Source organism: Helianthus annuus, chromosome 4 (genome assembly GCF_002127325.2).
Source record: "Helianthus annuus cultivar XRQ/B chromosome 4, HanXRQr2.0-SUNRISE, whole genome shotgun sequence".
In the NCBI taxonomy this organism is placed as follows: Eukaryota; Viridiplantae; Streptophyta; class Magnoliopsida; order Asterales; family Asteraceae; genus Helianthus; species Helianthus annuus.
In genome coordinates this window covers 162355529-162376215 of record NC_035436.2, presented here as the reverse complement: position 1 = coordinate 162376215, position 20687 = coordinate 162355529, and the positions used below count along the sequence as shown (strand labels likewise).

Genomic DNA, 20687 nt, shown 5'->3' with positions numbered 1-20687 from the left:
AAAAATGAGTTTTCCGGCAACATCGATAATTGAGGCTTTTACTAGAAAAGGGTTTCTAAAGGTGAGGTTCAAGACGAAAAGGTTGAGTTTTCTGGTAAAGAAAAAGTTTTCCGGCCAAAAACATTTCTCCAATGACCGGAGACTAACGGCGTTAGAGTTCTGTTAATCAGAGTCCATTGGAGACCATTATGTTAATAATTGAGACTACCAGTGGTTATTTTTTAAGCTGGAACTATTGGCGGCCAACAACGAATGATTGGAATTATTAAAATCCAATATTCCTGATGGTTTTAAAGAAACATTCATATATGTTTGAAGTGTTACGAAAGTATCCTTTTTACAATTTCAGTTCCAAACGGGTGAAAAAAGAATTAGAGCATGATTAGTGATGGGATTTTTTTTAATACAAAGTAATATGTTGGTTACTTACGTAGTATGCTCAAAACAAGCATATTGGTGAGGAAGTAAACATAAGAAGGATAGAACTCGCAATTGAAGACACAAAAAGGCAAAGGTGACTTTGCACAACTATAGGTTTGAAAGTACTTCTGATTTGTGTGATATTGGTTGTACACGTACAATCTGTTAAGCTGCATAAAAGCGATTGTGTGCTTGTGTATGTTAGTTAAAATACATATCTTAGTTGATGTAGATGTGTAAATCTCAAACTTGAGAATATTTAATCATAGTGGTATTATATGTGATCATAGTAATTATTAGAATCACAAAGGTGCATTTGAGCAAATTGATGAACTAGGATCAGTATGTGATCAAAGTAATGAGATAGAATCACAAGGATGTATGTGTAATCAAATTAATGAAACCTCAATATGATTGGTTAATGTAATCACTTTGATTCACAATGATGTATGTGATCAAATTAATGAATTAGAATCACAAAGGTACATATGATCAAAGTATTGAAATAAAATCACAAAGCTTTATGTGTTCATTTAGATGAAAGTGTCAATATGATTTGTTAACGGGGTATACGCTATTGTCGTATTCCTAATCATGTAAATTGTGTATAATTATATTATACTATGAAGGGATAGGATGTTCAGGTATATGTACGCAGAAGCAACACACACAAACAATAACCTGCAAAAAATAAACGAACACGAGAACACAAGGTGTTGCAACCAGGATTTCTATTGCTTTCTACCTCTCACCACTCGTGATGAGGAATTACAAGTATAAGACGCCTATTTATAATTACAGGTTAGGATTACAAACTTAGAAAACAAGAAAACTATTATATGGGCTTTAATTAAATAAAACATGTCAGGTCTCCAACTTAATTAGTCTGCTTCAAAATTGTCTTCTAAAACTGAACCGGGCCCAACCCAAATCGAGTCTCCACACATAACCCAACATAGGATACCATGGGTGAATTGAATTTAATATGTGGTTATGCATCAAGGACCGAGATAGGAATTGTATAGAACTGAGGCTGGTTATTAGTAGCATTTAAATAAAAATTATAATGATAAATTTAAGAAACTACCAATCTGACCTCGCGCGTTGCGGTGATAATTTAGTTGTAATGGTTCTCTTTATTACAATATCAATGCACTTCCGGCACTCTATATAACAATAAAAAAGATAGTACAACATACGTAACATTGTATAAGAAAAATGAAACATAGACTTTTTTTTGATAATCTTCGTAGCTTAAAGTGCAGAAGGCGTAGGTAACTTTATTTAAATTAAAAGGCTCTAGTGTATATTTGTTAGAAACGAAAATTGATTTTTATTAAAATTGTGGGGGCGTATAATAAATTTATTAAATTTAAAGGGGGTGTAAATGAAATTATAAAGTAAAATACAAAAGTTGTTTACTACTCTTAAGAAGCAAGATTGTACTCTATGCTTGTAAAATTGTAAATCACTATTAGCACAAGTTGTTAAATGATAAATATATGTTACTTATGGGGCGTTTGTTGTTGGCTTTTCAAAATAGATTTTGCGTTTTCAAAACAGTTTTGAAAAAACATGTAGGTACATGCTTCTCCAAAACTGCTTGGAGGCAGATAATCACTTTTTCATCTAAACACTTTTTTAAATTATCTATATTTTACAAACGCAATAATCAAATAATCACTTCAAAACGTAATCCTAAACACCTTCTTAATAGTTGAATTTTCGTTGGGTTGCATTGCACTATTGCATCACAAGAAACAATTTGAGATCTTAATTGGGTTACTAGTCTTTGAGACGTTATGGTTGATGAATATGTGGGCTGAATTACTGATTTATACCAATTGTTTTATTTGGGCTGTTTGTCTTGGCAGCCCATGAGAAGGCCTAAAGAAAACCGCAAGTGGGAACTCAAAGGAAGTTCTGCAGATCTCAAGGTGAAGCAACAAGTCAACACACATTAATTTATTTTTCTGATCAAAACTAGCTTAGAGGTTTAATCATCCCTTGTAATAGTTTGATTACCATAATTTGTTGGAACTTTGAACTTTATAGAATTATGCTCATTAACATTTGATTGTGTATGATTGGACTTGTATTATGTTCATTTGAAAGATAATTTGTAGTTAATTCACCGATAACGGTCATTCCTCTATAGGATTGAATTATGTCTCAATGTAATTGAATTGTTCTACACCGTTGTGTATTATTTTCGAGTCGCCATAGTGTCATGCTATTTTGGACTACTTGATTAATATGAGAGGTGAATGAACAAGTTATGCTTTAACAAAATATATATGAAATTGTAAGTTTATAATTGATTGATTAAACTTGAATTCATAACTGATTGTGTGTCTTATATCTCATGTTTTTGTATTCTTTGTGTTCTCGTTTCTTAAACGGATTGTATGATACTAACCACACGTTTCTTAGAGAGACATGAACCCCTAGTTACCCTAACTATCTAGGTTATTTAGGTTTTTGCATGACCACTTACCCTAGCTATCTAGGTTATTTAGGTTTTTGCATGACCACTTACCCTAGCTATCTAGGTTATTTAGGTTTTTGCATGACTTACGATGAACATCAACGTGGTCAGTGAGTTGTGTAATACATTGCCTTTTTGAATTAATTCAAATGTTCGGTTCTTCTACTAACCCTTACGTGTCATCATTCTTTTATCTCCATTATTCTTGTTACTAGTTTGTCTTAGTGTGCGACATACACGGGATGGAGTAGGTGCTAGGGAAGGGGATGCCTATGGGGAAGGGTGTATTTGACAAGGTCATCATAAATAAATATTTGGAGATGTTTGTAAATAAAAAGGGACTTAACTCGTTGTTGAGATGGGTCATGTAAGCTGGGCAACTATTGAGATATATGAAAGAAGAGACGTTCGTAGACCCTCTTGTTGTAGATGATCTTATTAAAAGTATTTTGTTTTTCAAGGAAAGCAAAACTATAGTTGTTCCTATGTTAAAGTTATACAAAGGCTCCTAAAAATAAGAAGTGTACAAAGACACAATGGATTGCACCAGATGACACAATGTCGAACAAAATATAACACAATGCCGAAAAATATAACACAATGTTGAGTAAAAAAGACACGATGACGCAAATATAGAAAAGACACAATGATAAATAAAAGACACAATGATAATAAACAAAACTTCTACAATCTACAACCTATAAATCCAAAAGTGAAAACCTAAAATCTCACATCGTATAGTTCGATGAGACGGTTCCAATGTCGCTTGAATGAGGTCAATTGGAGTCCGTTTAATACCCTTTCTACGACTTCTTATTTTTAGCACATTTTGTATTTGATCCTAAACCAATAGTTCCTAACTAAAATATTTTCGAAATAATGCTAAACTTATCATATTTGATTGTTTCGTGTTCATAAAAAAAAAACCCTTTAAGTTTAATACTTTATTTCTGACGAAATTAAAAGATATTAATTTTTTTTTTTTTTGAAAGATATTAAATGATTCCCTTGTACTATGAAAAAAAAATGATTCCCTTGTTTCCCAAGAATGGCCAGACAACTTATCCATTTGATATAATTAATAATGCTGCACAAAATTAGGAACGTGTCTTCGAAGGAGACGGCACTATAGAGATTCCATTATGCCATGATGTGTCGCTCCAGATGGACAGCCCCCTCTCCACAACGCTTGCTTGTTACACTTGTCAAATGCACCCGAAAAGAACGAACCGCTCATAAGCTACTCAAGATTAACTTGTTATAAATTCGACGAATTTAAACAAGCTTTAGCCTAGAATAGAGCCTATTGAATAAACAAGCTCGTACGCAAACTTCATACTCCGGACTTCAGTAAGCTTAAACTAGATAATATAATATATGATACATATATAGTTGTAAACGTGTAATATATAAAAATTTAACAAACATATATAATTAGTTGAATGATTAACAAATAGTAAGTCGGACCCGATTTTGAATATATCATCCTCAGGACAAGCTCAAGGTTTAATATAGACCCAAAACAAACCAATTGTGAGTAGTGGTTAATAATACGAATAATGTGAAATCCCACTAATTACTCTTTCCTTTATTTTATATTAATTGTGATTATTGTATTTCCATTGTTAATATGTAAATTGTGAATATATATAGAAGTCCTCCTCTCTGTCTAAATCATCAGAGAGTTTCTCTTGTTACATGGTATCACGCCAAATCACAGATCCTCCCCAATAATTCCCTCCCATCTTCTTCTCCATGGCCTCTTCCTCAGCCGATGGTACCCTCCCTATGGCCACCATCCTTCACATGATCACTCTCAAACTTTCCTCTTCCAATTATCTCCTGTGGAAAAATTAGATTCTCCCTCTTCTTGCCTACCAAAAACTGAGCGGCCATGTTGATGGCTCAATCACCCCTCCGGCCGCCTCCATCTCCGCTGATGGTAAAGAATCTCCAAACCCTAAATATGCAGACTGGTTGGATGCTGACCAGCGTGCAATCTTGCTGCTTAACTCATCACTAACTGAAGAAGCGGTGGCGGAAGTTTTAGGGTTAACCACTGCTCGTCAAATCTGGTTAGCCCTAGAATCAGCCTACAGCAATGCTTCCATTGAACGAATGCATCTTCTTCGTGACAGTCTTCGTCAAATCTCCAAAGGTTCGGCCTCTGTCACTGACTTCAGCCGCAAATTCAAAGCAATATGTGACCAATTGGCCGCCATTGGCCATCCCGTCACCGACACCGATAAAACCCATTGGTTCCTTTGTGGGCTTGGTTCTTCATTTGAGAATTTTTCTACTGCAATCAGAACCAACAGAGATGTGCTTGCATTTAGGGATCTAGTAACTAAGGCTGAAAGTCACGAAAACTTTCTGCAAACTCTTCACCCCACTCCTGTTTCTTCTCCAGTTGCGTTCACAGCGAACCAACAACGCTCTCGTGGCTCGACTTCATCTGCTGGTAAAGGACGGTCACCGTCATTCTCTCGAGGCTCCGGATCTCAATCTCTCTCTCGTGGTTCACGTAGGCCTCCCCATTGTCAGTTATGTAGAACTGACGGGCATTATGCAAATAAGTGCCCACGCCTAGCCTCTTTTGCATCTGCTTCCACTCATGATGCGCATCTTGCTCAGGCCTTTCAAGCACAGTGCCACGTTACCACCGAAAATCCGGATTGGGTAGCCGACACCGGGGCCACCACTCACATGTCACCCACCACCGATTCCCTTCACGACACTGCTCCATATAAGGGTAATTCTCAAGTTGTCTTCGGTAATGGCAACTCTTTACCTATTTCTCATACGGGTCGATTTCCATTAAACAAAAACTTATCGTTAAAGAATGTCTTGGTTATTCCTAACCTAACCAAGAAACTTTTATCTATAAGTCAATTAACCACGGACTATCCTGTTGACGTCTTATTTTCGCAACCTTTCTTTACTATTCAGGACCGGAAAACAAGCCAACCTCTAGCTCAAGTTCGATGTGAAAACGGCCTTTATGTGCTTCGGGATGGGAATCGCGCACTCGTAGCATCGGTCTCTCAAAATAAAGCTTCCTTTGAATTATGGCATAACCGTTTAGGTCATGTCGCTTTTGATACGCTTTCTGTTTTGAATAAACGTGGTTGTTTGTCTATTACCTCTATTTTACCTAAACCTATTGTTTGCTCTCCGTGTCAACTTGCAAAAGCTCATAAAATGCCTTTTGATTTGAATGAAAAACGTGCATCAAACCCGTTGGATCTTGTTCATTGTGATTTGTGGGGTCCTTCACCCATTGTGAGTGCTGATGGGTATAAATATTATGTTGTATTTGTTGATGATCATTCGCGGTTCTCATGGCTTTATCCACTTAAAACAAAAAATGAATTTTACGCCATTTTGTCCACTTTCCTACGTTTAATTCAAACACAATTTTCAAGGAAAGTAAAGGTGTTCCAAAGTGATGGTGGAACCGAGTTTGTAAATCAACACGTTCGAAATTTTTTTGATGAAAACGGCACCTTCCATCGCCTCTCATGCCCTTATACCTCTCCTCAAAATGGTAGAGCCGAGAGGAAGCACCGCCATATAGTCGAGACAGGCTTGGCTATGTTATTCCATGCTCGTGTTCCGGCAAATTATTGGTTTGAAGCCTTTAGTTCCGCCACACATATCATCAATCGGTTACCATCTAGTGTCTTACATAACAAGTCACCATTTGAAATCTTGTTCTCTACCTTACCAACATACACCAATTTTCGGGTTTTCGGATGTCGAGTATACCCTTATCTCCGTGATTATGCACCACACAAGCTAGCCCCTAGAAGTATTCCATGCATCTTCATGGGTTATGCTACTCAATACAAAGGGTACAAATGTCTAGATCCGCAAACCTCTCGCATGTATGTAACCCGCCATGCCCGTTTTGACGAAAACTCGTTCCCGTTCAATGGTCAATCTTCCTCCACTGATTTGTCTACTCTTTTACTTACAACCTATGAGGAAGAAAATATACCATACAATTCTTCACCTACATACTCTCCCACTCAAAATACAAACGCCTCTACTCATTCTTCCCCACATACTTCCCCATATTGCCCTTTGTGCAAAGATGACACTTCTACCACATCACCCAACCCCACCAACACACCATCCCCACCCTTCACAGTTCACATAGAACCTGTTACAAACCAGGCCCCACCTGCTACAGCCCAGGCCTAACCTAATTCTGTCCAGGCCCAATCAGACCCGCAACCTGATACAATCCAGGCCCAACATAATACAGCCCAGGCCCAATCTGATACCACCCAATCTGACCCGATTCACTCAGCTTCCATCGATTCGGCCCAATCCTCTTCAGCCCATCCTATGGTCACCCGGTCAAAGGCTGGTATTTTTAAACCCAACCCCAAACATCAAGCCCACCTGGTCGATGTCATGCAACACAATCTTTATTCTGTGCTTTTTGCTGCTACTGATCCTAAAGGTTTCCGAACCGCGTTAAAAAATCCCAAATGGTTGCATGCAATGCAGGAAGAAATTCTTGCTCTTCAGCAAAACAACACTTGGACTTTGGTACCGCGTCCTACAAACGCCAATGTAGTTGGTTCCAAATGGGTCTTTCGCACTAAATACCACTCGGACGGCTCGATTGATCGTCATAAGGCTCGGCTTGTGGCACAAGGCTTCACCCAAATTCCGGGCCTTGATTTTTCGCACACGTTTAGTCCGGTTGTTAAGGCATCGACCGTTCGCGTTGTTTTATCCTTGGCCGTAATTAATTCTTGGCCACTTCACCAATTAGACGTGAACAATGCCTTTTTAAACGGTTCTTTAACAGAAACGGTTTACATGGAACAACCACCAGGATTCGTTGATTCTGCCTTTCCAAGTCATGTATGCAAGCTTCAAAAGGCCCTTTATGGTTTAAAGCAAGCGCCGAGAGCATGGTTCCAAAGGCTAAGCTCATTTCTTGTTAGTTATGGTTTTACATGTAGTCGGGCCGACACTTCTTTATTCATTTTTAAGCAAGGGGATTATCTTATGTATCTACTTGTTTATGTAGATGATCTTATACTCACAGGTAACAAGTCCACCATGCTTATTAATTTTATCAAAAGGCTATATAATGAATTTGCCATCAAAGATTCGGGATCATTAAACTATTTTTTGGGTTTGGAAGTCATTCATACAAATGGTGGTTTGTTCCTTAGCCAAGCAAAGTATGCTCATGACATTCTTACTCGTGCCGGTATGGTTGATGCCAAGCCCATCCCCACACCACTTGCCACAAATGACTCATTCACATCCAAAGGTACTCCATACTCAGATCCTACTTTATATAGATCAATTGTTGGGGCTCTTCAATATCTAACAATTACTCGGCCAGACCTTGCCTATGCGGTAAACCAAGCATGCCAATTCTTACATGCTCCAACCGAACAACACTTTCAATTAGTCAAGAGAATATTACGGTATGTTAAAGGCACTGTTTCACATGGTCTTGTGTTTCAACAACCTAAGCGAACTACTATTTTGGGATACTCGGACGCCGATTGGGCGAGGTGCATTGAAACACGACGGTCCACGTATGGTTACTCCATCTTTTTAGGGGGCAACCTTGTATCTTGGAGTGCCAAGAAACAACCAACCGTTTCAAGATCAAGTTGCGAATCTGAATATAGGGCAATGGCAAACACCGCAGCTGAAATTGTCTGGATCACGCATCTATTACGGGAACTTCATGCCCTTCCCCCCGATCGACCTACGCTACTTTGTGATAACCGTAGTGCTTTGTTCATGAGTCAAAATCCCGTCTCTCACAAACGGGCCAAACACATCGACTTGGATTACCACTTTGTTCGTGAACTCGTCATGTCCGGCAAGCTTCATACTCGATTTGTTCCTACCAAGCTTCAACTAGCTGATATATTTACCAAAAGTTTGTCAAGACCTCAGTTTGAATACTTTCGGGAGCTACTACGTGTTTGTTCACCGCCGTTTCGCTTGAAGGGGGATAATAATACGAATAATGTGAAATCCCACTAATTACTCTTTCCTTTATTTTATATTAATTGTGATTATTGTATTTCCATTGTTAATATGTAAATTGTGAATATATATAGAAGTCCTCCTCTCTGTCTAAATCATCAGAGAGTTTCTCTTGTTACAGTGGTACTATTAAGTTAAACGAGCCAAGGACGGGGTTTAGTCAAACTCAAGCTCGGCTCACCTGTATAATATATACACACGCGCGCACATCTATCTACTATAATAAAAGAAATCAAGTTTTGGACATGTGTCATTCATTGAAGCCATCTATTTTTTAAATATAATTAATACTAATTAAAAGATAATTATACATTTAAATTATCCCCACTATAAATAAGCAACATCTTTAAGCTTAGGGTAGTTGTACCCTAGGCTTTGGGTGGTTTTCAAAAAAAAATGAGAATTTTACTTTTCAACCCAATTCTTTCTATTTGTTGCACATTTAACTTACAAAATTCATTTTGTTCACCTTAAAAAGCCAAAACTTTTTTTCTTTAATAATTTAACCTCACAATTTTTCTACTTTTCATCTTTCGCAAATTTTTTATTTACGTTTCGTACTAAATTTTACGAGTTACCACGGAGCAACGTGCTTGCGTGGTTCCACGTTTTTACGTTTTGTTCATAATTTTGCGAGTTAACACGGTACAACGTCCATGTGTAGTTCATGGTTTTTACGTTTATTGTTTTTCATCTTACAGGTTCGTCACAACGCGTGGGTCATTGATCAACTTAGTTATTAAGATCAAAACACTATAAAGAAGCAACATATTTATGCGTATATGTGTTGTAATCTTGGCTTTGGGGGTTTTCAAAGAAAAAAATGGTTATGTATATTGTTGTTTAACCTTGGCTTTGGGGGGTTTTTCAAAAAAAAAATTGATTTTTTTACTTTTAACCCAAAACTTTATATCTTTTGCAATCTATCCTCACAACTTTTTTTACTTTCAACTTTGGTCTTTTATAGTTTTCATTTTCCGCAAATTTTTCGCTTTATGCTTCATTTTAAATTTTGTGACTTAACATATCGCAACGTGCATCTTTGGTTTAACGTTTTTACGTTTCGTTTTAAAGTTTACGAGTTAACACGACTCAGCGTGCGTGTGTGGGTGAACGTTTATACATCGTCTATTTTTTCCCTGTTTGACAGGTTCAACATAACGTGCGGGTGCTAAATCGACTTAGTTATAACTAAAGAATCCCCGCCGCATTGCGGCGGGTCGTAATTCTAGTTTAATATAATTTAAACAATTCATATAGGAGATAATATATATAATATTTTTAAAAAGAGTAAATTACAAAAATCGTCCTTTATATATGTCACTTATTGCAAACTGTGTCCTTTGTCTCCCTAATGGTCGAACTTAGTCTCGCTCCTCAGCTCGACGAGGTTTAGGGGTGTTCAAAAAACTCGTGGCTCGCAGCTCGCTCGAAACTCGCTCGAAAAAAGTTCGAAAAGAGCTCGGCTCGAAATTGGCTCGGTTGTAAACGAGCCAGCTCGGCTCGGCTCGATTTGTAAGCAAGTCGAGCTCGAGCTTGGCCTGGCTCGGCTCGCGAGCTCGTGAGCCAGCTCGATAAGGTTTACATCCTTCATATTTTTGTCCCACATCGCTCAGAAGACAAAAACTAAGGGAGTATTTCCCCTATAAAAGAAGGTAAGGAAAATGTACAAATAGATTTAAGTATTTATACTTGCATATTCAGCCATTTGGTTAAATATAATTGCAATTATGGCCCTTAGTCTATGAAAATATTCATTTTTAGGGTTTTTTAAGTAGTAAATTTTGCGGTTTTTTGTTAATTCGAGCTACATCGAGCCGAGCCGAGCTAGCTCGAATTTTAATCGAGTCGAGCTCGAGCCTCAAATCTCAGCTCGATTTGAAATTCGAGCCCGAGCCGAGCCAGCTCGAATTGAGTTCGAGCCGAGCTCGAGCCAGGTCGAGCTCGGTTCGACTCGGCTCGTTTACAGCCTTAACGAGGTTCTTAAAAATGTAACTTTTTTATTATTTAATATATAAAATTAAATTTACTCAACCCGTACAATACATGGGGTTCTTAAATATATAACTTTTTTTATTATTTAATATATAAAATTACATTTATTCAACCAATATAATAAACGAGATTTTTAAATATATATTGTTTTATTATTTGGTATATAAAATTGCATTTATTCAACCCGTGTAATAAACGAGATTTTTAAAGATATATTTTTTTTATTATTTGATATATAAAATTGCATTTATTCAACCCGTGTAATACACGGGGTTCTAACCTAGTATGTATATAGTTTATAGGTTTTATATAGTATATAATGATAACTTTGTATATAACTCTATATCTAGGCTTCACGTCACTCGATTTTATTTAATCATTGCCACTTATCAAGGCATAATGTCTAAATCTCATAAGTGGGAAGTTTTGTTTTTATTGAATCGCAAAATTGAAAAATCTATTGTAATTGAATACCATATTACTATAAAGTCATTTGTATTTATAAAAAAAATCCGTATTTGTTAAAAATAACTGATTACATAACATATTCCTAGATTATTCGATATGAAAAAGGTTTGTTTTTAGACTATACCATAAAATATAAGCAAATTATTTTTTATTATAAAAATAGGATGAGAATCAAATACGAAATTATTTCATATATAAGTTTACAAGTTTTTTATGCATAGCAACTTGTACATTGTGCTTTGTGAGTTTTTCAAAAAAAAAAGTTGAATTTTCACTTTTAACCAAAAGGTTTTTATTTATTTCAATTTTAACCCTACATAATTTGTTTTTTAACTTTAACCCAAAACTTTTTATTATTTGCAATTTAACTTTGTAACTTTTGTCACTTATACTTTTCATCTTTTGTAAATTTTCGTTTTGCGTATAGTTTTAAATTTTATAATTTGTTTTTTAACTTTAACCCAAAACTTTTTATTATTTGCAATTTAACTTTGTAACTTTTGTCACTTATACTTTTCATCTTTCGTAAATTTTCGTTTTGCGTATAGTTTTAAATTTTATAATTTGTTTTTTAACTTTAACCCAAAACTTTTTATTATTTGCAATTTAACTTTGTAACTTTTGTCACTTATACTTTTCATCTTTCGTAAATTTTCGTTTTGCGTATAGTTTTAAATTTTACGAGTTAATATGACGCAACGTGCATGTGTGGTTCAACGTTTTTACCTCTATTTTTCCATTTTTGAAAGGTTCGTCGCAACACGCATATCCTAGGTCGAGTCAGTGTTGGTGGTCGATGACGGTTGTGTGACATTAATACTATTTGACACATCGTTTTACGCCCCGCCGCAATGCGTGGTGTGCTTTGGGGGGTTTCCAAAGAAAAAAATGGTTATGCATATGGTTGTCATAACGTTGGCTTTAGGGGTTTTCCAAAAAAAAATTGATTTTTTTTACTTTTCACCCAAAAGTATTTCATAAATTACTTTTAACCAAAAACTATTTGTTTTTTTACTTTTAACCCAAAATTTTTTATCTTTTGTAATCTATTCTCATAACTTTTTTTACTTTCAAATTTGATCCTTTATAGTTTTCATTTTCCGCAAATTTTTCGCTTTATGCTTGGTTCTAAATTTTGTGACTTAACACATCGCAATGTGCGTCTTTGGTTTAACGTTTTTACGTTTCGTTCTAAATTTTGCGAGTTAACATGACGCAACGTGCGTGTGTGGGTGAATGTTTTTAAATCGTCTATTTTTTCCCTGTTTGACAGGTTAACATTAAGTGCGGGTCCTAGATTGACTTAGCTATAACTAAAGAATCCCCGCCGCATTGCGGCGGGTCAGAATCCTAGTTTATTTTGGTTAAGAAGGATAGTAAGCAATAGAATTATGACATGTGGCAAAATTTAAAATAAAGAGAAAATGGTATATTAGTCAATCGTATCCTTTTTTCTTCCTTCTTCTCTCAGTAACTTCAAAATTCACCATTTTCAAAACACACCATCTTCAACATTTTCTTTCTATCTCAATAATCACTACATTATAGTGTGATTTTCGTCACCAATCAATGATTCAAACACCCAATCAACGTGTTCTTCAACTTTTTTGAAGAAACCCAGTTTAATTTCATACAATATCTCATTTTTTCCCTGTGATTTTGAAGCGAATCACTCAATTCGTTCGACTTGATCGCTGATAAGTGTTTCTAACATTCAAATTTCGTCAATCGGTAAAGAAATCTGAAGAAATCGGCTTCGATCTATGTAAGAAATTCTTGAATTGCATTTTTACGATCTGGGATTTTGAATTGAGTCATTGCGTTTTACGATCGGGGGTCCGGGGGCAGCGCCCCTAGGAGCAGGGTCCAAGGGGCGGCAGCCCCTTGCTGGGGTCGAGTTGCCTCATAAACAGCTTCTGGTTCAAAGAGAACAGTTTCTTTTGTGTTTTAGGCCATTGCGTTTTAGAAATAAGACATTTTTAAGTGTTTTCTGGTCATTGCGTTTTAGAAATAAGCCATTTTTGAAGTGTTTTTAGTCATTGCGTTTTAGGTAAAACACATTTTTATGTGTTTTCAGTTCATTGCGTTTTAGAGAGAACAGTTTCTTTTGTGTTTTTAGGCCATTGCGTTTTAGAAATAAGACATTTTTATGTGTTTTCTGGCCATTGCGTTTTAGAAAAAAGATATATTAAGTATTTTCTAGCCATTGCGTTTTACAAATAAAACATTTCTTTGTGTTTTTTGTGCATTGCGTTTTAGGTAAAAACACATTCAGTCCATTGCGACTAAAAAGTACACTTTATTTTGTAATTTACATAGTCACTTGGTGCTAAAAATTCGTGTTTTTATTTTATGTTTTTTCTGATTTAAGTCGGCGTTCAGTTGCTACTTAGCACGATTTTACGTCCCCGCCTCACAATACAGGGGGGCTTAAAGACTAGTTAATATGATGTTAGAAATTTGCTTATTTAATTAATAATTTTATGATTTTATAGTCTTAAAACATATCGAATCGAGCAACCTAAAAAAAAGTTACATTTATAATGTGATTTTAGAATATGCTTATGTAATAAATAATTTTATGATTTTATAGTAAAACTAGCAATAACAACCGCGCGCGTTGCAGCGCGGGTACGTCACAAACATCGAATGGATTAGTCCAAATGTTATGTGATGCGTTAATCATATGAAAACGCGTGTTTAGACGTTTCCCGATTGAACTCAATGTAACCTATATAAGCATTGCGATTGGATCAAAACATAAAGTAAATCAAATTTATATCATACAATCATAATGTGTTATATGTGACCCAACTCATACATAGAAAACGTAACACATGTAACGGGAAAGTTTACACGTATAATTAAAAGAGATTAATTAGAACTTTGTGAAAAAGGGAAAAAAGAAACCCCGATTTGACTCCACTCGATTCGAAACAAATTTAACATTCATAAAATAAGCACGAAAACATATTATATTGACCTGACTCGTTTACCAAAAAAATTACGTCGAAACATACACCAACTTCAATGTATACCGAAACATACATAAAAATGGTTTTTTTATACGAAAACGTATTATATTTGACCTATCTCATTTTTAGAAAAAGTTTACTTCGAAACGTATAGCAAATTGAATTCATGCCGACAAATACATAAAAATATACACGTAAAAATAGTTTCTTTTAAAGTAAATGAGGTATAGGGGTAAACTCGAAACAAATTATTAGTAAAAATTAATAGGTTAAATACGTTCGTAAAATCGTGCCAAGTAGCACCAATGCCACACCACTGCCAACGACCACCAATATCAGGAAAGATCGTAAAAATAAAATAAATAAAAAAGAAATAAATAACACCGAATGAAAAAACAGGCGTAAAATTGTTAAACCACAGACGCCCATTGCATCATGTTAATGCGAGAAATTGGACCGTAACGTAAAAACGTAGAAAAGAATAACTAAGTCGATCTAGGACCTGCACGTTGCGATGAACTTCTCAAACGGAGAAAAATAGACGTGTTGCGATGGGCCTGTAAAACGGGAAAATAGACAAAAAACATTGAACCCCACACGCACATTGGAGCGTGTTGACTCACAAATTTAGAATGAAACATAAAACGAAAAACTTGCGAAAGATAAAAGTATGAGGGACTAAAGTTGAACATAAAAAAATTGTTTGTGTTAAATTGCAAAAGATTAAAAAGCTTTGGGTAAAAGTAAAAAAAAAACAATAGGGTTAAAATGTAAAAGGTAAAAGACTTTTGGATTTAAAGTAATAAAATTCAATTTTTTTTTAAAAGCTCACAATGCATAATGTACAACCATATGAAGCAACATGTTGCTTATTTATATATGGAATAATATGTGAAAACTTTTAGACATTTTCTTCAAAGAAAAGCACAGGTATATAACTATTTTAACTAAAAGGGTTTGTTAAAAAAACATAATTGGCTTGTTTTTTTTTTAATAATATAGCTTGTATGGAATTAGGTTATCACCCGCGAACTTCGCGGGTTGGAAATTTAAATGATGTAAACAACGGTTACCATTTAATTTTATAATATCTTTATATTGTATCATATTATATTTTAAATTATAAATTTGGTTGAAGTTACATACGACACTAAATTAAAAAAAAACAATAATAAATAAATAAATAAATAAATACAAATTAAAAAATCTTTAAATGTAAAAGTACACAATTAATTCATAAATGTATAAATATTACTTTATCTACAACCATTTGCTATTTTATTTGTTACACCGTTATCTCTATCTTATATTAGTAGTTTAACTTTATCTACAACCATCTGCTTTTAACTCTTGACAGTGCCACATACATCCATGCATCATCAATATTAGTAAAACAAATAACATCAATCCATGCATGATGAGCACCCAGATATTCGCCTAAATTTATATTCTACCAAAAATAAAAAAGTATATTGTAACTGAAATTAAGTATTACACATGATAAAGGAAAGGTTTTAGTGTCAAATAATAGTTCCAACTGCATATGCTTTTAGGTTTTATAAGACCACACCATCATGAACTCATGGTTACTAAAAAAGAAATCAATATTTGACTTTTCTACCACTCGTCTGCAAAGTTTTGACTTCTTAAATATGAACTTATGTACACAAAATTACGTGTTAACCTCAATAACATATAATAACAATTAAGATATGTAGCATATTAGTAAAGACTGGGCCTTTTCTAAATATGAACTTAAATAAGAACAAACATTTGAACAAAACATTTAGATTTTGTGAACCAGTTCAAGTTAGAATGGCAAATATTTCAATATGTAGCATATTAGTAAAGACTGGGCCTTTTCTATCAGTTTCGGCTTTGCCTTCCCCCTAATTGCATTGCACCCTTGAGGCTTTAGATACATGGATCTTTGCAAACTAAAACAAAACGATTCGCCTTGTATTGATTCCCGGTGTCGTGGATAACTCAAACAAAAAGATTCACACTATCTTGATTCACGGTGCCGTTGATGATTATTAGGGTTTCTGAATACGAATGATAAAAGAAAAGGAGAAATAAGACCCGTGTACCTCATGGGTTCAGGTATTTAATACCTATAAGTCACACATATATGTAAATAAAAATAAATAAATAAATAAATTGCATAATCCAGCCAACATTAAAAGATTAAAAGTAACAACTAAGTTTACTATCACATAATTCAAAATGATCATAAGTCTCTAAAGCTTTCCTTGTATACAACAATAGGTTATCTACCGTGTGTTATACGGTTTGAACAATTTAAGTTGTATAAGACATAAAAATATATAATAAAATAAAGAAAAAGTAAACTGCATGTTACTTTTAAGAAAATAAAAGAAATAATAAAATTGAAATTTACGTAAATATAAAGTAGTCTTAAGTCTATAGCGAAGCCAAGCCGTATAAAAGTGAGTAGCGGGATTTGAAAAGGGAATTGATCGGTCAACTTCACTTGAACTTGCCTGACTTCTTTCGCTACCTGAAATAAAATAAAATAGAATGAGAAAAGTTGACTTTTAAACCGTTGTGTTTTGCCACTCATTTCACAATAGTTTGCATCCGAATAAGCATCGATCTATAGAACCCTATATTGCATTCACGTATTCATATTTGTAAATCGTGTATAAGCAATAATGCATGTGTGTATTACTAATTAGCAAATGTGTAAAATTATATTGCTTTATAAATATGAAAGCTTCCTACCTTTGGACTTGTTATGAGGCCTTGTTGAAGGTTTTGTTTTTGCAGCTGGTGTTGCGGATGATAGGATAAGAAGCGAAACCACCAACCCTTGCCCTGCCACCAAACACACATACTTTTACAATTGTTGTAAACAGCCTTCTTGAAATCTCAGAAACAGATTGGAAATAACATAAAGCATGAATAATTCACATGAGAGTCTCTAAAGCCCTCCTGATATATCCTAAATGTATTAGAAATAACACAAACTGTTGACTAATTCACCTGATCAAATCGAAACTAAATAATATGCAAAATTAATAATGAATTGTCAACAAACAATCAAAAAAATATAAAAAAAATAGTAAGTGACAGCTATTCAAGTAATGAAATATTTGTTTGATAGAAATATGATGTATTGAAACAAACTGATTGAAAATGCTTTACACTTCGATGTGTTCATTAAAAATCTAACCATTTTCTACGGCCAATGGACCAAATTAGTTGTATATTTGGAAGATTATTAAGTGCAATAAAGGAAAGTAAAAAAAGGGTGGTGATTTTGACCCATTTACTTATAAACGGGTCCAATAAGTAAGGCCGGCCCTGAGAATTCGTGTACACTGTTCAAGCTTGAAAAAACATGCCTTTAGGCCTTAACGAAGTTGAGTATTGAGCTCACTAAAGGTCTAAACCTAATATTAATAGGCTAATAACTAATCTAAACCATAAAAATAGTTTTGTAAGTGAGCCTATGTTTGTGTTTGTATGGGTATATCTATTTTGACCTCTTACCAACTCATTCAACTCACCCACTTTGCCATTGGGACAAATATTAATAACTTAGAGAGCTGAGAAAAGCTCTCTGTAGTGTCAAGTAAGCTTTCATATGGTATTGTTCCTTCAACAATACAATAGATCAGAAATATGAAAGCATTAATGTTAACATGTTATATACTTGCATTTGGTATGCATGTAACAATACTTCAATTTTTACCAACTGACTTAATCTACTTACATTTTGCTATGTCTATATATAGTAGTTACGTTATTTTATAAGCAATTTTTTCGTGTTTGCTTCATTTAGTGCATGCACGTATAGAGTATATAAAATATTATAAGAAAACCATAAGTAAATAAATAAATTGAGTATTTAAATACAACATATGTTGATTTTCTCTTACCTTTTTTGAAGACTTGTTAGTGTGTCCAACATGAGCTGCGTCCCCGTCGCCTGCGTGAATACTCACGGGTTATCGCCCGTGAATACTCACGGGTTGGACCATTTAAATTATGAAAACAACAAACGTAAAAATTGATTTTTTAATTTATTTTAGATATATGATATATGAGAATAGAAATCGTTATAATATCTTAAAGCCTTCAATACAATTGATTTTATTTTATGTATTATAAACCAATTACATATTACATACCAATCAAATAACACATTAATTGAATATAATGAGAACTACAGATGGTATAAAGTTAAAATAAGAAAAGGTTAATGTGATTAACCCAACATTTCCCTCCCCTTGTAAATATTATACGAACCAGCCCGTCCTGACACACCTCTCGACTTGTAGAGATACGATGCGAAAAGATTATACAACTCGACTTACATCCTTATTTCATGGTATTCAAGAAAAAACGTAACAAAAGAAATGTTAGCTTATGTTTCGATTTGTATATATCACCTTATTGTTATCCAATCAACCTGACTCGTCCATTTTGCTACATCTAATATGACAGTATTTGTAAAAAGAATCAAATCATGCAAAAAATGAAGTTGAAGGTCTAAACATCTCTGCAACGTCTCTAAGAACATCCTCCAGAATCAAAGAAAGGATCAAAGAAAGAAATCATTGGAGGTAAGTCGAACATTATGGTCATTGAGAGCAGGCCTTTAAGTCAACTACGATTTCCTTGTCTATACGAGTAAAACGCCCCGTTGATATTGAGAGAACTCTAACGCCACTTCGTTGGTCGAGCTCACTTAAAGGGATGATGAACTTTGACTTGGCCAAGACTGGTTCTGCACAGATTTCAATGGCCACTTATACAATGAAACCAAACTCCAACAGTGACAAAAGTACTTGTAACACACACTAATTAACCGACAGTAGATAATACTTAACTTAAATCTTGTTTCGCAGGTTCATACCTGAAGCTTAAAAGGTTATTTTTCCAGGGCAGTTCAAAGCTGCCCAGTTTTCGAAAAATAGGTGCAACAAATTTTCAATTTGAAAGACAAAGTCAAACTAAAAACAGTTGAGGTGGTGCAGCCGACAGGCGTTTAACATTGACTATAGAAATAAATGAATTCAACTAAACTTCTTATATAACATAACTTTAGGAGTTCACGGAAATACCTCATATGGCCAACCATCAACAGCAAAGACATCTAATGAGTAGCGATCCACTGTGGAGAAAGCATGTGCTTCTTGGATGTTCAGTCCAACTTTAGCCAGCAAGGCTGTCAACAGGAATCTTAGACATGTTAGTATTTGTGAACTGTTAAAGCCTACCCTCAAAAGAAAGTTCATATAGATGTAAATCCCTTCATGGCGATGTTTGTTTTAAGGAAACAAATAAGCACCTGACTTCGAAGCTTTTGTTTGTCATCTTTTGAAAACGTAATCTCGCATGGGCCTGTATGGAAGTTAATGACAAAAAAGAGTGTCACCAGATAAAATGTAATGAAGAGAAATATCATTTAGCTTACAAATATGTATATATGTGAGGCTTCTGAAGAAAATAGTGCAATATACAAAAGTGGGAGGTTTAAAAGTGATTTTAAAGTAAATTTATTGCATGCTAATGCAAGAAACTATAGTGATTCTTAAAGAGGCACCTGGGAAGTGTTGAATAGCTATTTACAACACTATCCTCATTCCGAACTTGAGAATCATTTGCGTTAAGTGCAAGGGCTTCAAGTTCAACTTATATGTCTACAACTTAAACCAAAGTCCTCAATTTTGAAACTCAAACCGGCAAAGTACACTTTAAAGCCTTGATATAAAAATTTTTAAGCCGAGAAACCATGAACTCGTAGGAGTAATCATTACCATCAACCTTATATACCTGAATCACCAGGGGGACACACTGATGTTTGTTGTAAACCTGTTACTAACAGCGTCGATGGCGCTACTGCTTTTTCTCTGACCCTCGAGGCCATGAGAAGTAAAATGGGATCTTCTAATAGATAGAGAAGATGATGCTCTAACGGCTCAATAAAACCAGGCGTTGATTGCATATTTTGGTAGTGTCGATTGGTAGAGAGGGTGACACCATTGTGGATCTTCTATTACAAAAAGAAAACTGAATCTCAGATTCAATTGCTTACTTTCTACATAAAAAACAAAAAGCTTAAGTGAAAAAAAAAACGAAAATTAAATAATGAGTGACATGTTAGTAGCCACCTGAGTAGATAGAGAAGATGATGCTCTAACGTCGACGATAGGAATTACCTAAGCTACTTGAAATTCCAACTTATTATAACGTGTTCAATTTTCACCAAGTAGCAATATAAGTAGTACATCTCTCAATTTGTTAATTATATGGTTCTTATGAAGAAACCAATT

General features: G+C 34.7%; 1 long non-coding RNA gene across 2 annotated transcripts; it reads right to left on the bottom strand.

Annotated features, from left to right (window-relative positions):
• Positions 1-16817: 16817 nt before the first annotated feature.
• Positions 16818-19851, bottom strand: LOC110936953. 2 transcript variants are annotated; one of them, XR_004890395.1, is made up of 3 exons: positions 19703-19851; positions 19476-19579; positions 16818-16903 (listed from the first exon to the last, which is right to left on the bottom strand). It is a non-coding gene; the product is annotated as an uncharacterized LOC110936953 (long non-coding RNA). The 2 variants fall into 2 exon arrangements; XR_004890396.1 differs by lacking the exon at positions 16818-16903 and adding an exon at positions 18794-19138.
• Between the last annotated feature and the right edge of the window lie 836 nt (positions 19852-20687).